The sequence below is a fragment of the Molothrus ater genome, chromosome 2 (assembly GCF_012460135.2).
Source record: "Molothrus ater isolate BHLD 08-10-18 breed brown headed cowbird chromosome 2, BPBGC_Mater_1.1, whole genome shotgun sequence".
In the NCBI taxonomy this organism is placed as follows: domain Eukaryota; kingdom Metazoa; phylum Chordata; class Aves; order Passeriformes; family Icteridae; genus Molothrus; species Molothrus ater.
In genome coordinates, this window is record NC_050479.2 from 60,953,270 (window position 1) to 60,973,154 (window position 19,885).

At 38.7% G+C, this 19,885-nt stretch overlaps 1 protein-coding gene across 7 annotated transcripts in view; it reads right to left on the minus strand.

The window, feature by feature from the left end:
* ENOX1 (ecto-NOX disulfide-thiol exchanger 1) overlaps window positions 1-19,885 on the minus strand; it is a 356,510-nt gene that overhangs the window by 265,436 nt on the left and 71,189 nt on the right. For 6 of the 7 annotated variants that reach the window (XM_036381515.2, XM_036381505.2, XM_036381527.2 and 3 more), the window contains exon 2: window positions 18,400-18,476. The exons of the other annotated variant lie outside the window; for it this stretch is intronic. The gene's annotated coding sequence lies outside the window, so the exon portion shown is untranslated. The remainder of the gene's footprint in view (window positions 1-18,399; window positions 18,477-19,885) is intronic. 7 annotated transcript variants of the gene reach the window in all.

Here is a 19,885-nt window from a genome sequence, read left to right on the forward strand (position 1 = left end):
GGAAATACTTTGTCTGGACAGATAGAAACCAAAAAACAATATGGAGAAACATTTCACCAAGAACAAATGACTTGTTGTGGATTTGTTTGACTGCTTCTAATTATTTCCACCTTCTTTACTTCCATGGCCCAAAAAGAGGGTTTTAAATGATGTTATTAAGTTGATACATTTGTGCTCATAAGAAGGAAGTCCGAAACCACTGTTTCACATCTGCTGTTTTTCATTTTCTACTTTCCAATTCCAAGGTTTCTCACTGACTGCACAGCACACAGCCCCTCCTACTTTCTCTTCCCTTCCTCTCGACCAAAAATAGAGAAAAAGCCAAGCCACATCAAACCACACTAAAATATATTTAACTTGTACTATCTTGCAAATACTCCTTAATATTTTGAGAGCTTTATAAAAATTTCAAAATTTTGTGCCTCTATTTGCTCTCTTCCATTAAGTCCCTCAAGACAATAGCTGAAACATACAGTTATTTTTTAAACAAGCCTCTGTTGCTGTTGGCAAATATTTAAGCAATGTCTTTTGCCAGATTCTTTGCCAACATGAACTGCCTGGCTCCTTCCCATGGGGTTTACAGCCTCAAAAGTGTACTCACTCAGAAATGCTGAGGAAAAATAGGGAAATTAATGTAATTGTTAAGTTAAAAAGTAAATATGCGAGATCAATATAGCTTACAGTAAAGCCAGCATCCTTCAGTATGACTCACATTAATCCAATACGGATTGTACACAGTGCTTTCAGATGAAGAAGCTATAGCATCTTGAAGTCCAAACAACTTTTATAGCATGTCCTTGAAGTGTCCTGTTCCTTTCATCACTGCTGAGAAAATATCACAATCCCTTTACATTTTCTACCCATAATGATAGGGTGAGCAGTGCTGAGGAAAAAAAATGCAATCACAATAACAGAGGAAAAAAGACCATGATTCATAGGCATAGAAAGTAAATCACTAGGAAAGCCTGTCTTGTCCTCCTCTTTATTTTGCTCATAGGTCAAACAATCTTAATGAAGCCTCCTCCACACTCACTTTATTGTTTGCTCTCATATACAGCAGAGTCTTTTCTAACCCCTTAGTTACTTTTAAAAGCTATACTAAAAGTCCTGCATGGGTTATACCGGGTGTTTGCTGAAGACCTGCTACAATTGAAATTATCAAAGCTAAAGGATAGCACCATGCTCTGCTCTGTAATTTACCTGCCTGTATCAGGTAAAGTTGCCAGCGGAAAACTACGAATGATGATTACTCCCTCTGGGTAATCCACATCAGAAAAGGAAAGGGGCTGCTATCTAACTTCCTAACTTCCCTCTAACTTTTAACATACAAATGAAGGTTGTTAACTGCCTGCAATTTTATCTCTTTACCTGAATAAAGGTGATAAATTACCCTATTACATTTTCATATGCAAATTTGAAGCTGGATTGATGTCAGATCAAGAATCTGCTTCAGCAAGCCTGCCTTACTACCTATTTCATCAAGGACCTTTATCTGGTAGAAGAAGCAGAGGATAAAAAGCCTTTGGGCAATGGGGTGCAAACTCTGGAAAGGAGAACAAAGGTGCATTTGCAGCGCTGAGACATTACTGCAGTACCTTAGTCTGCTTTTCCTGGTTGGTATGGATTGTAACAACAAAGTAACACAGATATCAGCATGACAACATCCAAAGTATTTTCCTGAGATCCCTGAACAGCCAAGCTGAAGTCTTTGGCATTACATCTTCATTGCTACCTGGAGCTCCTCAAACCAGCTGGATGTAATTGCTAGCCTGGAGAAAGCTGCCTTGAATCACTGAGCAGAGATTCAGAGTGCTTGGAAGGGGCTTTACCACATTTCCTCTGGTGTTTTTATCCTGCTCTTGGCACACCTGTTCCACCTGTTCTCCCAACCTTGCTCCATGGAATGCTTTTCTACTTTTTCCCTTGGTTTCTTTTTCCCTTTGAGGGACCTCTCTCTCCACCTCTTCTTCTACTCTTCATGCAGAGTACAATGATGATGCAGATGAAACAATGGCTGCCTCTGAACATCATTCAAACCATTCCCTCCTTCACTCTATTGACAAGCCTTAAGTCCAGTTCCAGCCACTTCCCATCACTCCAAATTCGTGTTCTTCTCCTTTCAGATAAAACGTTCTCCCAGACACAGTCTGAAATTCCTGAGACACTAGTATTGACTGGTGACAATACAGTCAAAACAGATCAGCAAAGAAATGTCAGATATTGAAATTTAAATTACTAGCACTAATCAAGTCAACAATTTTTTCAGACCATAGAAGAGAGAGTTCAGAGATCTCAAAAATAAGAGGTCAGTATGTAAATCTAACCAAGAAACAAATTTAGGTCAAATCCTATCTCAGAATAACCATACCCATTTCCCACTGAGTCACAGTGTCTAGATGAAAAAATAACTTGAGTTTTAACCTTGTTTAATACTCTGAATAGGAGTAATCTAATAACAACCATCAGGACCTTATTGCCTGATGTCCAAAGCAAATGGGCAGACGATTCTCTGCTAGAAACCCTGTCTTTGTTCAACATCTTCTCCAGGGATGTCAAATCTCTTGGGCTCGTGAAAGGAATGTAAAGGAAATAGTTTGTACTAACTCAGAATATCTACAAAGTGAATGGACTCATTAAAATCCTTAACAGCTGAAGCTGAATAGCTTAAATATATTGATTTTATGTAGACCTGTGGTGGTGAAATTTCAATATAAGTTATAGTACTCATACAATTTTTTTTCTTTAATATATTTTCCTGTTCACAGAACCATCTATTGATGATGGGCAGGCATAATCTATTAAATTTTTCCTTTAGGAGTTTTATTTGAACTAAATGTTTGTTGTAACAAAAAAATCCCTTACTTCTGAATTTATCCAGCTGTTTTGAAAACTGGATGTGAAACTAAAAGATCAACATGGCCTTCTCTGGTATCTTCAGACATGCTCCTGGAGAACTGAGTTTCTTTTTGTCTTTTCAATCCATTTCTTCCTGAACACCAGAATGGAACTTGAAACAATGATTTCTTTTCCCCAAGCACTACTGAAAAAGGCCCAGTAATTTCACATATTTTCCGTTTAGACCAAGAATCTTGCAACCATTTCAGGACATGCCAAGTACAGGAGTGACCCGATACAAATACATGACAGAACACTAATAACAGAGAGTTATGGTGGCAGCTCCTCAGACACTATCACTTAATGTCAACATGAATAGACTACTGTGGTAATCATTCCGAATTCTGTTATAAGTTGTTTAGAGATATTTATTTAATGAAAACCAGAATACTTTCTATATAAACCCTGCAAAATTTCCAACAGCAGTAGACAAGAAACAGATCTATTTTCTTTTAACTTGTAAAAATCAGATGCCTTAAGGTAAATAATTGCACCTCTGAGTTGTTTGGGCTGGTTTTTTTCACATCTTTCTGTAGTCTTGAGATTAAATGAATATCTGCTTCACACTTCCCTGCAACTACATTTCAAATAAATACTCAGTGACAATTCTTGCCAAGTCTCTCCAGACTATTAAGGATGCAGTGAGTATTTCTGCACTTCTTTGGAAGGCAAAGATATGGGCAGCACACCCATCATCACTGAGGGCTTGCATCATTGCTCTGAGCATATTTCCATCACCTCTGGAAAAGCTGTGCTTGTTTGTTGCTATTTCTTTATCTGTCAAGTCCTTGTTCCTTTCTTGGCAAGAGGAATTTTAGAGCACAAGGCTTTTGCAGACAGAATTCTTCCTAAAACTTACTTTCTACTATATTCATTTTAGCACTTTAGCCATTTTTCCTGCCATCAGCAGCAAACATGCTTTAACAATCAGCTCCTATTCACTTTACAAAACAAGAATGTTTCCAGGAGCATGAAGCTTTGCCTAGAGTGTTACAGGCTCACCCTTTCTCAATCCTTGTTGAGATCTGCCACAATGCAATATGTCATTCCTTCTCAGCACTTCAGATTTCAACTGACAGAATACAAGATTTTTCAAGTTTTACAAAGATTTTAGCATGACTTTTCCATTTATCTTGTTTTTATTCTCCTTATGTACAGTTAAGAAATTGTATTTCTTAGATAGGGTGGGTCTAAGAAACCCTAGAAACCCAGCTTGCTTTCTATAACTGCTTGTAGGCAGCAGGAACGGGTGCCAGTTGCATTTGGAAGTATTGTTGTAGGCAGCAGTAGGTTCAGAGAGAATGTCATCTGCATCCAGTCAAAGCAAAGGACTCTCAGCAGGAAGAATGTTGTTTTTCCATCCTCAGAAAGACTCCAGCTCTCTGGTCTCCTTGCTGCGTAATGCTGCTCCTGCCATTTCCGACAGCTCCAGGGTTCCTTTCACACCCCGTCCCACCCTCTTCCTTGAGATGTGGGTTCGGGATTTCATTTCAATTCACTTGTGCTCTCTTCCTTAAATGTATCATTAAAGAACCTACGTGGGAGAAGCCCTATTTAAACCCATCTAGGTTCAACAATGGCAATAAAAAATGATTGCATGGTTAAGCTGATAGAAAGCCAAGCACAAGACCTGGGCCAGTATTCTTTTAATCAAATAATTGCTATTCAGGCAAGACTTTCTATGCAACAATTATTTCTTTTTAAAAGCCCCCAAAGTACTTGAATGAACTCAACCACTTGAGTGACTTTATTTAATTCCCATCATAATACTGTATTATAAATACATTGGAATATTTCTTAAGCTTTGTATATATTTTCTTTCCTAATCATACCACTAGAAAAATAATACCACACTCCAGGATAAAAGAAAAAACACTGTTATTGGGAAGAAGCTTCTTCTTTAGCTTGCCAAGCAGCCACCAGCCTTCCAAGCAGCAGAAATGGCATACAGTGGAGCCGCTATACAACACAATCAGAGGGGCTTTGGAGAGTTGCTTTGCAGTTTCCAAATGTATAATGACTGTTCTGAAATGACTGTGTTTTGCATGAGGAGGATTTGAAGGGAAGCAGGCGGCCACTAACAACAGTAAACATTGTGCTGCTGTTAGGGATGGGGGGGGAGGAGGAGGGCAAGAGCCTGATGGCAGAATATTTTGTTTCCCTATGACTATCTCAAAGAAGCACTTGCTTCACTGCTGTGATACATCATCAGGCCACTGAAACTCTGGTCTCGAAAGGTTAACTTTTTTTAATTATGGTAATAACAATACAGCTTAATTGGTTTCTTGCTTTCTCTTGAAGATTTCATCATCACAAAACTTTCACATTGAGTAGTGCTATGCATGAAGGGACACCAAAGACTTTTGCATTTTTACAATACAGGCAATACAGAGGAAAGAAAAAGAGAGAGGGGGGAAGGGGAAGAGAAAAAAAATTGAGGTTATTTACTTGTCTTTAACAGGCTTGGATTACTTTCCAAGTATAAAGAAATCGACCATACCATGCACATGTGACGGTGTCTGTGCTTCATCAAAATATTTTTAAACAGCAGCCTCTTTAATCCATAGCATGGATTGAATTCTACTCACCGTGCAATAATTTCAGAAAGATTTTCCACAAGAAGGATGATCTCAGACTCCACAAAATACATCTTACCTGCTTCGCTCACATTTCAAATTACCCAGTCTAAATACTATCAACAAAATCAAATACATATATACAAACATATATATTTCCTTTGGGAAGAAATAATTGCAGCACTCTGGCTCTGCTAATTTAGAGGGTATTCCCTGGCCAAATCACACTAATTATGACTCCCACCACCAAAATCCTGCCCTCACCAAAGCAAAGGACTGCAGGGCTGGAATAATTTACAAAGAAAGTCAACCATGCCATTAGAAGGAGGTGAGCTGCATGCTCTCCCCTTCTACCAAAAAAGCCAGAGTGGTTCTTGTATTTAATTAATCTACACCTGCTGTCATTTTTCTGGGGATCGTGCCCATTTGTGCAGACTACCAAGATTACAGAATAGCACAAATGCATCCAGCAAAGTGCCCTTAACAGGCATTTGCTTGCCAAAAGAGAACTATCTATATTCTCAGTGAGAGTTAGGAGCATTTGTGGTTAAATGGGAAAACATATTAATAGCTTCCCTGTTTCTTCTCCTCTGTAGGCTAATGTACTCCAGAAAACAGTTTTTGTTTCAAAAGAGCAGGAATATGTCTGGAAGAGCTCCTTGTTAAACTACTGGCTACATACAGATAATACCATCCTGGGGACAATTTTTTCCAGCTACTTTTAATGTGAAGCAGCATTTTCAAAATCATTTTTTCAGACAGCACTTCCACATGTGAAGGGCTTGAATTTTGATGGCCCCGAAGTAACAGTAATATTGCCTTTGCTGTAGAGCCAGCTCTGCAAGATACTAAATGTCCTTGACTTTCATTATTTAAAAGTGCACCTTTCCTGGTAGGATTTTACACTAAAAATAATCCTTTTAGGAATGCAGAGGACCCAGCTGGAGTCCAAAAATAATAATAGTAGTGATGTTAATAATAATTCTAATAATGAGTAATTTATTGAGCCTAGCAGAATTTTACCTTACAAAAGGAGATGTTCCATATCTTGGTTTTTGTAGCCCAGTACCAACTTTTCAGTTCAACTTTTGTAGGTGCTTTCCCACCAAACTATTCTATTTTAGTACATGTATCATCAGATAGAAACAGTCACACATTGATGTTAAGAGTTTGGTCAAGCGCATGTTTGTTCATCACAGGGCAGGAAATTCTCCTCCTTAAGCAGTGTGAGAAACTTCACCTCTTTTGCAAGCACATGCCTACACTCCTTCAGAGGGCAAGCTATATGGATCAGCGAAAATGCAGATTAAGATAAACATCTAAAGAGTCAGCTAGGACAGACAGCATCTCCTGCTTAAAAGCCAATGTTGGTATTTTGGAAATAACAATTATTCTACCAACTGATGCATGGTAAAGATTGGCAAATGAGGCAAGAGTTCACAATTACCTTTTCTTACATATTCAGATATGCTAATACAGCTAACTTACGTCATGTTACCTTTTAGCTTCTTGAACTGTTTTGTTACTCTTCTGTTTTTGTATGCTCCACTTGTGCATTGCAGAAGTATCACTTATTCAGTGAGAAGAAGGCAGGGGAGAGTGATGAACTTCCATTAAAATGGAAAACACGAGCCCAGAATATTTCATGTTAAGCATAGAGTGAAATTTGTTTTCTGATGAAACTAAAACAGACCCTTGAACTTAAAAGTCAATGACAGGAAAAAAAAAAACTATGGAGATATGATTTATAGCAGTAAAAGAAAGTTATTCAGGAGTCAATAATTTTTCAAAAGGATTAACAGAGCATATGCAGCATTTTCCATAATGAGATAGGGTAAGTATAGGAAGCTCAATTTGCATGCTATTTGGATTAAATTGATATTTAAACTGTTGATATCTAAAGTGCTGTTGTTGTGACAGTAAAGGTAGAGGTCCAGTACAGCCTCTGAAAATTAATATAGTTCAGAGGAAATTGTAAAAATTGCAATCCTTTTCATATCTAGTGGGATTTAAACTATACAAGAAGGATGGTTTAGGTGACTAAATTTCCATTTTTTATCATCAGGACACAGGGGCTGGCTAAAAAAAAGGCATGAAGGTAACTTTTTGAATTCAGATGTATCTGCCTCTGAGATTCAACTAGGAATTTAATGCCAAATGGAAAACAGTAGGTAAGCATGAAAGCTGAAGTAATTTATCACTGCTATCTTTTCAACAGATAAGCATTTCTTTGTTTGAACAAGCACACATTACAGTACATTAAAAGAAAAATGTTTTGGACAGCACAGCTTCCATAGGGCTTCTATATAATGAAATTTCAGAAAACATTCAGTATAAAAGTTTTGGTGGACAAAGAAGATTATTAATTTTCCTTCTGCATGACAAATAGATAAATACCTCTATGCTAAACACAATTTTAAAGCACCATACAGTGTTCAGGTTCATATTTTCAATGCTTCAGAAAGCACTAAGAAAGGTACTCAAATTATTTCTTGACATATACAGTTTAAAAAGGCCCAAACTATCCAATTGAAAACTACTGTTTTTCTCTAGACTGCCACTTACAAACCCAACATTGAAACACCCTGATTTCTTTCCATCTCACACATCAGTACCAGTCATAATGATTCCACAGACCCTCTTGCTGCAACATCGCTATCTTGTGTTTGTGCTGTCAGCAGCAGGCATATCAGCAATCTGTTTCACTTTTGGTCATCTCAGTGACTGATCGATCGGAATTTAGTGAATGGCTCTTGGGATGGTGCATGTCCCATCCCAACTACTTTGGATCAGCAAGTTAAAGAAGAGCAAAGAACTTTACAGTCCCTTCTCCTCATCAAATGCTTGTAAGGGAAAAATACAATTCCTAATTAAATAGAAAATATAGCTACAATGAATAATAAATAGAAACAAAGGAGGTTGCATTGGTACCTATCAGGTAAAATGGAGGAGATTCTAATGTGTAGTCAGATGTGTTTTATAAGTGATAAAGACAACTGGTATCTGGAAGAATTAGTAGTAGAGGAAATAAGTTATTATTTGATTTTCTATTGTTTTCTCTTCTACATGATTAATGAAAGGCAGCCAGGTATCTATTGCATTGAGACTCCAGTGCCAGATGTGACTGCTGATGCACTGATTGTATCAAAATGGAGGGGGAAAAGAAGCTTTAAGTAGAATTAGAGTTTATAGCAAACCAAAACCATTGTACCAAATGTTTCCATCAATGTAACCAATCTGCAGAGAAAGAAAGTAGGTTGCCTGATCAACCCTTTGCCTGCCCAGCTGATGGCTATTGGAAATAAGAGGAGAATCAAGTTGTCTTAAGAGTGAATGCAAGCACAAAATAAGGAAAAAAGAACTAGAAGATTGTCCGTAGACAGTCAAAGAAGAAAAGAAGAAAAGGCAAGGAAGAAAAGTCAACAGAAAGGATCCTAGAGGTTCTTCTCTGTGTCACTGTATCTTTGAGAAAAGCAAAGACTCTACAAAGGAACAAAGAAAATACCTTTTGGAGCAGAAAATACCTTTTTACAGTGGAAAGGAAGGAGGGAAAGACTTGAAGCTAAATGTGGAAGCCAGATATAAACAAAGTTAAATCAGTGAGAGGAGAGAGAAGCTGCAGTATGCACAGTATTATGTCCATTTTATTTCCATGTTCTCAAAAGCAATGTCAAAAGCCATGGAGTTTTAAAAAAAGTAAAGATCTAGTCCAGGCTCGCAGCCCTTGCACATTGCACATGATGTTAACTTCCCTTTTGCCCTGGGCCTCCAAAAACACTCAGCCCTCTATTCAAACTTGAGAGAAGAAGCAGGTCTTTGAAGAAGACCACTCCTCTCCTAGTCCTTTAAAGACTTCTTGACTAGACAACATATTTTCTGCACACTTCAAATCTTACAAGGATTCATATTTGAGCTTTTAGCTTATGGCTTCCAGATGAGGCTCAATCCAACAAACTCAACTGATGGATGAGCTTGCAAATTTGTCATATGCTTCTTGAGACATTCATAAATAAATATGGTGAAGCTATGTACATTCTTCCATGGATGATAATACCTTGCTCCTTTGGCCTAACATGACACAGTTCTGCACATCTGACCAGGCAAAGCCTGGCACAATCCCAAACCAGCCTGCAAAGAGGCCAGAACAGTGCCATAAAGAAGCCTTCACCAAAGATCAGCCTAGGAATGACAGGCGTACGTATATTTCGATGGATGAATTTATAGCTGGGTCATACCCACAGCAGAAGCAAGAATTTCTCAACAGTTCTTTCCCTTTCAGATTTTCGAAAGGACAATGTGAAAATTCATGTCTACTGAACCGGAGGCAAGGACAAATGCAAGAAAGATGATAATGTGGCACAATGAGGTGACAAACAAGACAGCAATAAGTCTGCAGTGTAAGAAAGTTACATAACCATTTTCTGAGTTGTCTGGACTTTCTGTACAACTCAGAAAAATACCTATACTCTACGAAGAAAGCATCTTGCAGCAAGTCCCTGCACTGATTTAGGATGGTTGCATTCACCTTTCCTTACAAGCCATCAGAGAGACAACTGCACATTGTGTAAATACAGTTGGGACATGAATTAATTTCAAACCTATCACATAATCTGATGAGATTTCCCTGGAGATCTCCTAACACTTTGCAGCACTGTGAGCCATTATTTCCATACTTATTGGAAATAACATCTGAGCCCAGGCAAGGCACAATATTCCCACTGAGAGTTGTCATGATGGGAATGGAATTAATTCATATTGTCACTGGATATATCCAGGGTCTTTTTGGCATTACTACCATGTAGCCCAAAATATATTTTAATCCATGACAATACAGTACACCACATAACATATAATTTGGGGTGTCCTAAATTTGGACATAGATTCCCTTTTACATAGAGAGACCACAAGTCACCTTTCCCTGTATTTACAGAAGCCTGATGCAGCTCCATCATTTTCAGTGATTGAGCTCCTGGCTTACACCCCTGTGGAATCAGAGCTGTATCTGTGACATAACAGAAGCATTCAAGATCCTTTTAAGGTGCAATTTATTAGCAAGATAGACCTTAATCACAATGAGCTGTGATGTTGGCTGTCATACTTTAGAGGACGAGCAAGAAGCTATGTACTTTTTTTATTGCAGTTAAATTAATTCACACTTCTTATGAAGTTACTTATCTACTTTAAGCATCCTCCATGTGGCTGCTGTCACCAGATGTGGACAGATCCCTTTCTACTTCACTAGAAAACCAGCCATGCTGGAATTTTTGGATGAACTAAAGACTCACCTATGTTAAAATCATTTTTAGATTTCCAAGCCATTCTCCAGAAAACTTTCACCAAATATTTCTGGTTTATTTTTGCAAGCAAATTTTTTCCATTTATAGTTGATCTGTTTTTCTTACCTGATTCATATAAGCATGCTTGTAACACTGCAATTTGTCACCACAGAAACAACTGTTTGGTCACCATAGCTGATGTCACAGAATGAATCAAGTATGAAAATCATGGAAAATATTTAAGAAAAAAAACCAAAACCATCAAGCTCACAGCTTTCTAAACAAATTCATTAACCATTTGGAACTACCCAGAAATAAATTCAATTAAATATGATATTTTAGTTTAACTTTTCAGAAATTTTTAGGGTTTTTTAACTTTTTATGTTTCTCTGTGGTTGGCAGCCACTGAACAAAATCCTGTAAAATGGGTCCTTAGCAGCCCCACCTCACAGCCAGCATCACAACTCACAATGAGATTGCTGCAGCTTCAAACCCATCTCTCCCAGAACTTTCACAGGAGGCTGAGACACAGCAGTCTTCTCCCTGAGGGTATGCTGAGACCTGACTTGTCCACTTAATTAGCCACTTAACCATTCTAGCAAAAGAGGCTGAACATGCAACTGTCTGCAAATAGCCTACCATTGCCCAGCAGCTTTAAATATTATATATCTATATCTTTATCTATCTCCATTTTCTTGACAGAAATAACCTCAGGCCAGAAATCTTTTCAGCTGTTGTGCCCTACCCATGTGGATGCTACAGTGATGTCTATTTTATGGATCAATGTTGATTTTCATCCAGGATTCTGTAAAGCTTTGAGGCAAAAACCTTGGAAAGGGAAAGAGAGATACCATTTCATAATCCAGGGCAGCCTTTTGGAGATTGGCCCATAACTCAAGTAAAAATATGCATTTTTATTTAAATTGTATATTTCTGTATTTAGTAGGAAATAGATAAACTCATGTATTATTTTGGCTAACTTACAAATTTCTTATAGCTACTGGTAACACAGCTAAAAATGACATTCCAAGGTGATTCTAATTTTAGCAATAATAATAAATCTCATTTACCATATTAGTCTTAAAGTTCTATAATTTTGTCACATTTTGCATGAAAAGCTCAACTTTATTTCTCAAATTGTATCATTGATGCTGCCTTAGAAGCAGCCACATTCATCACTATCACATGTAAAATCTCAGCGGGATTAAAATTTAGGAAACACTTTCACAAAAAAGAAGTGCCTCTAATTAAATGTAATTAATTTACTAGTGCCCTGGAATTGCAAGTATTAAAAAAATAATATAAACCTCAAGCATTTTTTTGTTTTGCATGTGAAAAATGCTACAATCGCTCTTTTCAGTGAAAATACAGAGGAAATAATATTAGGTGACAGCAAGTTGATCAGAGCAGGTCAATTGAGATTGTCAGGATTCATTAGCATGTGTGTGACTGGTAAATAATTGAGTTAATTTTAGGCTGAGTGACATATTTAAAAAACTATGAATCACCTTATTTTGTGAATTTAATCAACCTTTGCTCTTCCCTGGATAATTCAGTGTACATCTGCAATATTGAGTTGGAACTGACTCTTCACTCTGTTGCCCTCACAAATGCTAGTGGTTTGCAAAATTTCAAAACCATCAACTGTATTAAATGCTGGCCTCCAACAAGGATTTCAACACAAATAAAGCACCATAACTACAAAGAAAACAGAAGTGAAGAAAACAAACAAGCAAACAAACAAAAAACTCAAAAAAACTTCCTAGAAGCTGAAGAAGTTACTTTGTTCAACTGAAGTTTTAGCAAGATTTAGCTGAAATCTCTATTTGCTCTGTCTCTAAGAATAAAAATGCCTAAGTCCGCAAGATAGCAAAGCAGAACAATTATTTCTCTGGAAACTTTCCCAAAAAATAGCTTCTGTTTGAAAAATTTAGTCAATCCTCAAATGCTTCTTTGTGACACTCCGTTAGCCCAATTATCTCACGTCACAAAACAAAAACATTGCACTGCATATGGATGTTCCAGCTTTGGCTCTGAAAAATGCTACTTTCAACAGCAGGAAACATCTTTTTTCAAAGCTTAGCTTCATTTGGAAGTAAGTCACAATTTCTAGCTAAAGTAAACCATTCTTTTACTTTTTGTTGGATGTCTTTTGATCTATTTAGAGGTTTTCTCTTCATTTCTGGAAGACATTCTATTAGCACTAGATTTTATATTGAACATGACAATATTTAGGTAACAGTGGCCTTTTCTGTGTAAAATTTGTGATGTGATATGCACTAGCAAAAAGGCCAATTACTCATCATTTTGTAGTTTGAATATGCAAACAAGTTGCTTGTGGATTACTGGCAGCTACAGCTTGGGCTCTGACACTTAACTGTTATTAATACACAAAGCAATTAATGTAATTATAAATATGGGGAAAATATCAACATTATTTATAGTAGTTAGTTATTAGGAGGTAAAATGCTTTGCCAGCTGCAATACAATACAAATTGCTGCACAGCATTCAATGCAATTATAACACACATATATTCAAAGTACTACAGTTTATATTCTAGGTCTGTCCTCCAGGGATCAATTTATGATACTCTATGCTGGGTATTTTATCTTGACAAAATAAGGACACTTTGTTCATGTGCAGCTACATTTGGCTACCATACACTTTCTATGTGGGTAGGATTCCAGATCCAACCCTTGCACAGTGAATAGGGATACACATTGGGATGCACGGGAGGCATCATTAGTATCTACACAGAAAGCACCACACAAGTGTGCACCTGCCTCTCCAATTTGGAAACATTTTCCTCAAGCTTGTATCAATTTTCTTTATTGTTGGCATTGCTTTCTTGAGTGTTCGAGCTAAAAATCCCCCTTGGACCTTTACCATCTACACCCCATGCATGCAGAGGATGTAGTGACAGGCAGTGACTCTGCAGGGGAGGCTTGGGAGGTCTACTGAAATGATCCATGCAGGTGACAGACAGCTAGGTGAGCAAGGTAACATGGACAAAGCACACTCCCATAGGGGAATGCTGCTTTCTTCCATACTCAAACTCATTAATCCATTTAAGCAGAAATGCCTTCATTTCCTTCTTTTCCTTGCACTTGGAATTAAACTCCTGTTCAGAATTCATGATGTTACAAACAGCAGCCAATCCTAAACAAGACTATTTCAAAGCTCCTTATTAGTGCTTTATTTTTTAAGTCTGACAATTGTGTCACCCATTACTGACATCCCCAATTATTAACACCATGTGTTACTGGGTAGCAATATGGCATGTTCAGCAGCAGGACTCGGCCACCACCACCCCAGTGAATCAGAAGTTGCTCCCAGGTACCAAAGTGGTGTCCTTGTAATCACCTATCGTAAACACACATTTTCCTAGCTCTGCCAAAGGAGACAAAGAGATGCAATACCATGCCAAGTCAGAAAAGCAAAATAACTTTGATTGATAAAAGGGACAACACAGCAGAGGTGCATATTACTAAAAACACAGCGTACCTAGATGGGGAAGAAAATTAAATATTAACAGGAAACTGCTAAAAGCTGACACTTTCCCTAACCAAAGCAAATTGCTACTGCCCAGTTCATAATGGCTGATGCACAGTCCTGCTTTATTTCCCAGCTGCTCCATGAGACTGATTCAAGCTCACTGAAAACAGTCCTTTTTGGATGCAGTCTCAAGTAAGAACAAGAACAGACCAAATATCTCAGTCTAATTGATTAAACAGTTCTGCTTAATATCATTATCAATGGTCTGGATAAGGGGATCAAGTGCACCCTCAGTCTCCTTGCAGAGGACACTAAGTTGGGTGGGAATGGTGATCCGCTGGAGGGCAGGAAGGCTCTGCAGAGGGATCTGGACAGGCTGGATTGATGGGCCAAGAACAATTGTATGAGGTTCAACAAGGCCAAGTCCTGGGTCCTGCTCTTGTGTCACAATAGCCCCATGATACAGGCTTTGGAAAAAATGGTTTGGAAAACTGCCTGGTGTAAAAGGACCTGGGGGTGCTGGTTGACAGCCAGCTGAACATAAGCCAGCAATGTGTCCAGAGAAACTTTTCTATCAAATCATGGTTGGATAAGACAGAAGTACTACTGCCCTACTGGTTACAGAATAGAAGATGCATGCATTACTTTTTCCTGGTAACACTACTAAGGAAAAAGTCAGTTTGAAAGTGTTTCCTAAGAGGTAAAATATTTGTGTTTTTAAAGAAAGCTCCATGTAGAATTCAGACTATTTCCTGACAGTTGGTATCTGAAAGTTCTTTGATCAGAATGCCTTCTTTTTCTTTAAAGAAAACTAATTTGCTTAGTTGGTATAGAGTACGTATTCAGTGTCTCCCTTCCAGGTGTCACATCTCAACATGGTGTAAGTCACTCTGCACCTCTGGAAGGGTCTTGTGAGCCATATAGTCCTTCAAGACTCCCAGCCACCTCCCTGGCCCCTAGAGCAGGGGACAGCCAAAGGACAGCCTCCACAATGGGTGGTCACTGCCTGCTGTCACTTGACAGCAACGCCCACGCAGCAGGGCTGAGGGGCTCCATGCCCTGAGCCAGGGCTTTGTTCCATGCACAGCCCTTCTGGCTGAACTTCCCACTTTCTGCCTGCTTGTCACATTTAACTTTACTTTCTGTGTTTAACGTTTCAGATTTGTGCGAAGTTTAAAAAAATTAAAAAAAAAAAAAAGTTGGAGCGTGCCAGTTATTCCTCTGAGGTTTCAGAACACTAACTTTGCAGTTCTTCTGCTGTTTGGCACAGGCTGCCACAGACGGAAGACTGATATCTGTCCGCCAATGTTTAAAGAGGACCAGATTTTTTTGTTTAAAAATTTTTGCTGTTCAGCACTTACAGCCATAAAATCAGCCAGACCAGCCCTTCCCTCCATAACAAATGCATTCACAAAATGAACAGGGGAGACCATTGCCTGCACAAGATTCACACACCCAGAGATGTCTGGGGTGCATTGGGACTGCCTTGATGGATAGTTTTGGAAAGAAAGGGGCTGACTTTTTCTAACCTGGCTTGAAAAACTCTGAAACTCACATACCCTTCTACTGCAAGGGAGGTCATTTAATGACAAGGAAAACCAAGTTGTCCAGTAGCCTTTTCAGCGATGTCAGCCAGGAATTTGCTAATTTTGAGTTGCTCCAACCCAAATATCTAAGTGAAGCTGTTGAATTGGTGCATGCTCTTGCTAAATCAGCTGTGTTCCCTTGCCTGCTGACGGCTGCTGACTTAGCCTGACCTCAAGTACTCCGGCTTCCTCCCCCCAAGTGTTATAGTCGCTCTCTGCTATCACACCTGATCCTTCACAAAAGTTCCTGCACCTTCCAGGCTTGTCACAACAGCCCTTGGAGCATAAGCTGAAGCCAACTTGACACAACAGATTTCCTTTTTCCCTTGGAGACACACATATGCCACAGAGACTGCAGTTCACCACCTATACACTTCAAGCACTCCTGAGCACACCCAAGTGGGATAGCACTTTTGCAACCTGGGCAGCACTGCTGCTTCCTTTTCTTCACCCCTTTTTTTTTTTCCCCTTTTAAAGTAAAAAGTTGGCTGAAGTAAGTATGTTTGAAGTTAAGTTCCTAATTTATGCTCAGCGAGCTGTCTTGTGCTGTGTCCAAAACTGGCACAGAAACGTTGTCGACGTTTCCTGGAACCCCTATGCACAGCCTAGCAAATGAAGCTTTCTCTTCTGCTCCAGCATCCCTGGAGCCTGAATACTTCAAGGATTAAGGATTTCTTGCTTATGCAGAAGGGTGGTACCTGCATGACTGTGTGCATGCAAGGAGAAGTTTTCAGGAGCAGCAGAAAATAAGCTATGTCACAAAGTCCTGCAGTGCTCACTGCTTTCTTCCTTCCTGCATGACACCTCGGGGAAAATTCAGGGATAAAATGAATGCTGCAAAACGACAGGCACTGGACAGTGTCTGGAGGAAAGCAGGTAAACTTGCTACCCTAGGGACAAGGGCATGGCTGGCGGGAGGGGAGAATCCAGACAGCTGGTTCTCTCCCAGCTGGGGATGAAGAAGTCACAGGTGAAGCAGGGCCACATGCCTTACTAATAGCAGCAGCTTCCTGCTCAAAATAAGAAGCAGGTTCACACATTTGTTCTCCAGTTGGGTTCAGACGTAAGCTGCAACACAGATGTTCACAGGGCACAAAGGGGACACCCAGCAGAGCTGGCTGTAAAAGAAAATTTACAGGAATGACAGCAAGTTGCCTTTTACAGCAGGCTTTCTAGAGAGGCAGTAAAAGGGAAGCTCATTCAGTGATGATTTTTTTTCCCTGAAACTCCTCCTTGTGTAAGGTCTCACTACAGCTAATATCTCCAGAGACTGCAAATGAATTAAAAAGAGGAGAAAACATAGAAAAGCAAAACAAGAAAGCAAAGTAGAAAACAAAGCGGAAGAAATGAGAGTGAAGAAATGTATCACAAAAGGGAGCAGTAAGGGCACACCAATAGATATGAGAAATATCAGGAAAACATAAACATCGGAAACATTGATCTTTTGCACACACTCTGAAAGGATAATTAGACATTCCATGGGATCCTCTGACAGGCCTGGACACAGGTCTGAAAATCCAGAAGCTCTAGCAGTAGGACATTAGGTGATCCAGGCAGGTACCTGACCCCATGCATAAATTGGAGACCACCGTTCTTCTCCAGCTTTTGCTAAATATCTTGGGACCTACAGGTGAAGCACGCTATGAAGATATTTTGCATTTAAATTCTTACAGAATAAGCAACTTAGTGCAAAAATCCATTTTTGTGAATTTCATGCATAAGCATTTAACCTCTCCTCATTTTTAAATCTCTTCAAAGTTTCTCACACAGATCGAGGTAAGTCCAGCTGTTACATCCAGTATTCAAGAAACCTTTCACTGCTTCAAACTGAAATGAATCTCAAAAGAATTGCCTAGGTCTATGAACTCTTTCGAAAGAATAAGAACTTCTAAATCTTCTCTCATTTAACTTTCTCCATTGCTAGGAGTTCAGTAGAGCTTCAAGAACCATAAAGTGTGATCTGACTTTTAAAAAAGAAATCACCTGGAAATTGCTTTGTTATATGCCAGAATGTATTTCTGAAATTGCCTGAATATTTTCTGTAAATGATTGAAGTAACATGTGAGCATCACTGAAACACCTAAGAAGAAAATTTCCAGGAACTTCAATGTACCCAAGTTTTTAACCTTTATGGTCATATCCTTCCCATCTTTAGTTATATTCATACCTTTATGACCTTCAACAGTTGCAAAAAAGCCCCAAAGGCAACATAGCTGTAAAGCCAGGTGAAGGGAGTAGGGAGGGATCAGGAGAAGAGCCACTTCCTCTCACTGATTTTTACCTTCAAAACTTCTTACTTGCTTGTTGAGACTCACCTTTTTGTTCACTCTGAAGTTTGTGGGTTTGGCTAAACGTTAATCTCTGAGCAACTGTGAACGTCACACCCTTCCAAATTTCTGTCCTACAATAACCATGTGTTATTGAAAATTCAGCCTGCAAAGATCCATCACAGTTGTTCACAGCAACTGAGATTTATCAAGAGCTGTAAGAAGCTCAGAATTAAACTGTCAACAAAACTCACACGGTCCAAACCATCCAACACAAAGCATGAATGTATCCATTACACGTACCTATTTATTGCAGATACTTTCCCAGTTTCAAGAAGCATATAATCTTGAAGAACTGCTTCAAGTTCAGAATCCAAGATCTGATAAAAAAGATTATATATTTTTAAAGTCATTAAAAGTATATGGCTTTAAATGAAAAAAAAAAATATTGTGCAAAATTACTACTTAGAAATGAGCCCATGAGCCAGTCCTTCTGAAGTTGTGCATCACCTGAGACATGTTGTGGGTGATAACAATGATGGTATGGTAATTTATAGCACATTACGTTTAAGGTATGCAATATTGTAAAGATTCTTAAGCAATTTCTACACGTGAGTTCAAAATTAGTAGAAAACGTTAAAAAATCCCAAAATTTTCAAATAGTAATTTTGCTACAATCACTTGCAATGAAAAAGCAAACACAACATATTGAATATGAAAAAATGCCAGTGGCATATCAGAAAATATAAATGATTTAGGAAACCACAAGCATCCTTATGTGCATTTAAGGAGTATTTTGCCTTTAGCTTGCAGCAGAACAGTGACATGAATAGGGAAACCACATGAAAAATCAAGGGTATCCTTAAGTGCATTATTTCTTTAATGTTCAGAAATGCTGAACATGGCAGTTCTGTTACAGGTGTGAAATTATGGATGTACATCCTTGTAAGGATACATATAACACCTAATCACAATTAGTCCCAGAGTCTCTGTAAATTTTCCTGGCGATTCTCACACAGTGACCCTGAGCATAATGCATTTATTAAAACTGATGTGCTTAACAAAACAAAAAGGAAGAAGATGCAGCAGTAGAAAGAAACAGGCTCAGTAGACTAAGGAAAGACACAAAGGAGAAAAGAAAAAGAAAAGGAAAAATGGGAAGAAAGTTCATGCGTCCAACTGCACTTGCGGTCTGATCTCTGTTCTGCATAATCACCATCATTAGTACATGCTCTATTGAGTATTTTGGTGGCACTATTGGCAACTTTGCATTCTGCAACAAGAAACACCATTTCACACAGGACTGCCACACAGGCACAGCTCTTAAAGATAATTAAGAGCCCATATTAAAAGAAGTCTTGTCTCTTTTCTTTCCACAGAGTTTTTCCTGAGCTTTGCACAGCAGCTGTGCTACTGGTACCTACCACATGATTCCCAGTGAAGGCAAAGAGAATTAGCTATAGAATTGTCTACGCCCACTATGCATCAATGGTCACCGGCTGGGAGCACCTATGTGTCCCAGCTGAAGAGCAGACATTTGCTTCTCCAAAGGATCAGCCCACCCAAGGAGTCCTGGACTCCCTCTGTTCCCTTCTGTGAGCCAGTAATTTTCAAGCAGAGAGATGAAATGTAAATATCAGCATGGATAATTATTTCACTGCTCATTTTTTGCAAGATAATCAGACAGAAAGATAAGACTCACTCTGAGGAACAGAAGCAGTAGAAATTTTTATCCAGCAACAGCATGAAAGATTCTGCCAATTCTTCTTACAAAAGCAACAATTCACTG